At 41.5% G+C, this 4,004-nt stretch overlaps 1 protein-coding gene across 6 annotated transcripts in view; it reads right to left on the bottom strand.

Annotated features, from left to right (window-relative positions):
- ATG10 (autophagy related 10) overlaps nucleotides 1-4,004 on the bottom strand; it is a 62,078-nt gene that overhangs the window by 54,183 nt on the left and 3,891 nt on the right. The gene's annotated exons all lie outside the window — the stretch shown is intronic.

Raw genomic sequence — 4,004 nt, 5'->3', positions numbered from 1 at the left:
CCTTCACCAGTCTTATCATGCTAACAGGATCCTGCAGTTGTTCAGGGGTGAAATTCCAGATCATTGGAGGAGAAAACTTCTCCAAATACTGGCTGATGTCCTCCAACTTCCTGTGCCACTCAACATTATACATTCCCAGGGCAGGCGTCCAGACAACCTCCCTAGAAGGCCCTGTTCTGACCCTAAACATGGTGTAGACAGTACAGAGCAGACAAAGCAACACTAACAACGTTACACTGTCATTAACATCAAAAGGAAACTCAATATTTTCAAAGACTGTTGTAGCAGATCTGAAGGGGAAGAAGGAGGTGAAAGGCTGGAAACAACCATTCCCTCCTGTTCCCCTAAAAGACTGGGTGCGATTTTTAATGAGGCCCCAGAAGTAGCAACCCAAACCAGGACAGGCAAACAGGACTGAATACACATTTACAATGAAACTCATTGCTTCTGATGTAATGACAACATAAACACAGTATATCAATAAAGCAGTTTTGATCATTCTCCCTGGTCTTACAGAGAGCATCAGAATAGGATAATAGTTCCCCATGTGGGAATATGAACAGGCTCAGATACAACATCCATGTGAATACATCAAACAACATCGTGATCAGGGAGTTTCTGTATCCAAATAGACAAATGCTTAAAATGAAATTGTGATTCTGACTTCTCTCTCTGCCTCACATTGGGCACCAAAAATGTGCTGGTTTAAAGGTAAACCAGCAGGGGAAATGAACCTAACTCAAAAGAGATTATAAGTCAGAATAACAATTTAATAAAAATAATACAATAAATACAACTACACAGACAAACAATTGGTTTTAACCCACAAAACCCAGATGTATGACCCGGCACCCCATCCTGGGGCATGAACAGAGTGGTGTTCATTGGGCCTCCCCTGCCCGTGCTGAGCCCCACGTGGTCCCCCTGAGTCCAAAAAGTAAAAGGAGAGGGAAAACCTGTCAGTGAGACTGCTGGTTGCACTCCAGTCGAGGCTGGTGATTGCAGTCCGGTTGGGAGTGCTGTTGCAGTCTGGTCGAGAGTGGTGATTGCAGTCTGGTTGAGAGAGGTGGTCACAGTCTGGTCAAGAGTAGTGGTCTCAGTCTGGTTGAGAATGGTGGTCGCAGTCTAGTCCAAGTTCCAGTCCTTCTCTGGATCCCACAAGTGGTACAGAAGTCCCAGACCCCAAGATTATGTATCCTCAGGTTCAGGCAGGAATGCCCAGTACCTCCCTCAGGGCGGGGAGTTCCACAATGGGTGTGAGGACAGGAGCATCCTCCTATCTCACAGGCCTCTAACACCCAGCTTATAACCTGAGGGCTCAGGCGTGCTCTGGGCAGCTGCTGTAAATGGTTTATTGTTAACAGTTTCTGGGCAATGGCATGGAAGGGTATAGAATACACAGTTTGGGTTACACCCAAGGGTGTAACCGTGGGTTACACGGTGATGAGCTGGTCTCAGCTGTTCTAACTAGGACAGGTAGTTTATACCAGTCCTTGGTGTTAGAGGAAGTCAACAACCTGGACAGCAAAAATAAAGTTTAATATAACGTTTAATATAAGTATTAATGGAAAAAGACAACTGCTTCCTGGGGAATGACTGCCAAAGAACTGGAAGATGATGCACTGGGGTCATTAAGAGATGAGCAGCTATTAATGATTTTGACCTATTTCAACCAATGCATTCACGCCAGTATTAACTGCCCGACTCTTGCTAGATTGGTTTGGGTTTGTTCTGTTTCATCCTCTAACTTTACAGAGCCCTGAAAATACAAATCAAAACAAAACCACCTCAGAACTTACATGTGCAGTCACAATTTGTTCCTTTCTCTTGAACACCTCTGAAGGTCAAATGTAAGAAAAAACAGACAAAGTTGTGCCTTTTCCTAGTTCCCTTTTTATCATTCTGCTTCCCAGGCACCATGGTCTAGAGTTCTAAGGGGCCCTTGTGCAACAGCAGAGTGGTAGGAGAAGGGTTTGGGAGCTTTCCCCGCCCTTGCTGGCCTGACTACCCGCACACAAATATAAGCATATTATTTTTGTTAATTAGAAGCAAAAGGAGAGAAAATGTTTAGTAACAAAGCCCTTCAAAAAGGTACACTCTGAAAGAGAAAAAGCATATACACAATACAAAGAACAGTAGTTGTACATTAAGAATTTACTTCTCAAAGGAAACAAATAAATTGGGGGTTTATTAGCTGTTTCATTACATTTTATTTTAGACAAACACAGACAGCATATGCACAACATCTGATGAAAAAAGGATTCTATTCCAAACAGTCTCACTACAAAATTCATTAATGTAGCACTAAATTACTAGACAAGACTGCAAATTTAAATATAATTTAACTCTTTGGTCAATCTGTTGTTGCTGACACAGTTTATTCCATGTATTCTGATCTTTAAACCAACATAGGTTTTATACTGACACACTGGTTCTCTCTTTTCAAGGACACTTTATGTACCTCCAAAAACTGCTGTGGGCTACTTGTTCACTTTGCTTTGATCAAGTTTCACACATTAAAAAAGATAATGCTCTCTACATGTATTTTTTCCATAAATGTTTAAGCATGAACAACATTATAGGCAGTATTTATATATATATATATATATTTATATATATATATATATATACACACATATTACATTTCTCACAACTTCTCCTACTGCATGCCTTATTTTCTCAATAAATCTCATCAAGAACATGAATACACTAAACTTTCTGGATGTTCTGGCTGCAGAGCCAACTGCAGCCTGTGCAATGATGAATCCAGCACGCAGAGAACAATGATAGAAAAACTAACTTGGTAACACAAAATCCCCTTCTCTCACTCTCAACACCCTCTCAAGTGTCTGCTTGTGGAGTTCCCTATGAGTAAAGATACCTGCACAGGTATTTATCCCAACAAGAGCAGAAAAAAGTGCTTCAGCCTCCCACAGAGGTGAAATGCCCCAAGGCACAATGAGCTTTGCCAGAGAAAGGTTGGATGGAGTCTTCGCCTCCCTAAACCAGTTCTTCCCATCAACAGAATGGAGTCAAACTCCACATCCATGAAAAAACCTGTACGGATAGCTGGAGACATGGAGCTGGTAGTCTCTGTATCTTATAGCTGTATGTCACAGAACAAAGAGGAGGAGGCAGGAGAGAAGCATCCCTCCTGTACTTTATACATTTCTGCCCCCATAAATAAATCAATGCTTTAGGAAGGACCTTGATCCCACTAACGTGGAAAGAGAGTCCATTTCTACTCCATCTGTGAGTACCAGAGGCAGAAGGGAATTAATACAGCTTTTGGTATGATTACCTAGATTAATGTGGCTAAATACGAAACAAAGACAAAGCAGAAAGCAAATAGGGCCTTGTTTGCTTTAGTTAAATCTCAGCCTTCACAGCCAAGATTTAACCATCCACGCCTAACAACAGCACCCAATTTTAACTCCATCAGCTCCTGCAGTAGAGGTGCTCTTGGCTTTTTCACAGTTTTCTTCGTGTGGAAAAAAAACAAACCAAACCAAACCAAAACACTTCAGATTACAAAAATAACATCATTTAGAACATTTCACTTACAGCTATAAATACAGGGTTCTGCTTGGGCCATGTGAGCTTATGCCACAAGAGCCAGCTACACACAAACAATGAGTATTTCATCACCTAAATTTAATCTCCACATAAAACACGGGAACACAGGAACACAGTTCTGCTAGCCTGGTTTACTTGTGTGGTCTTACTGTTATCAATGGGTCTATTCATGGAGCATGGAATGAGGAATGGGATCCAAGTGCATTACATCAGCAAAATTAAGAGTGTCCCAAACTACCCACAATACATACATCCGTAAAAAAAAAAAGGGGGGGGGGCAAAAAGACAATGAGACATCTTGTTCAGGAAAAGCTTTCTTCCCAGGCTACATACTGTAGACGGATGGTCTCCACAGCCAGGTTTTTATCACACACTGAAATCACAGAGTCATCAACTTGGCCCATTAAAAACAACAAAAAAAAAAAAAA

The sequence above is a fragment of the Corapipo altera genome, unplaced genomic scaffold (genome assembly GCF_003945725.1).
Source record: "Corapipo altera isolate COAL_440 unplaced genomic scaffold, ASM394572v1 61411, whole genome shotgun sequence".
In the NCBI taxonomy this organism is placed as follows: Eukaryota; Metazoa; Chordata; class Aves; order Passeriformes; family Pipridae; genus Corapipo; species Corapipo altera.
The sequence above is the reverse complement of the archived record's forward strand: the minus strand, read 5'-3'. Positions and strand labels throughout refer to the sequence as shown.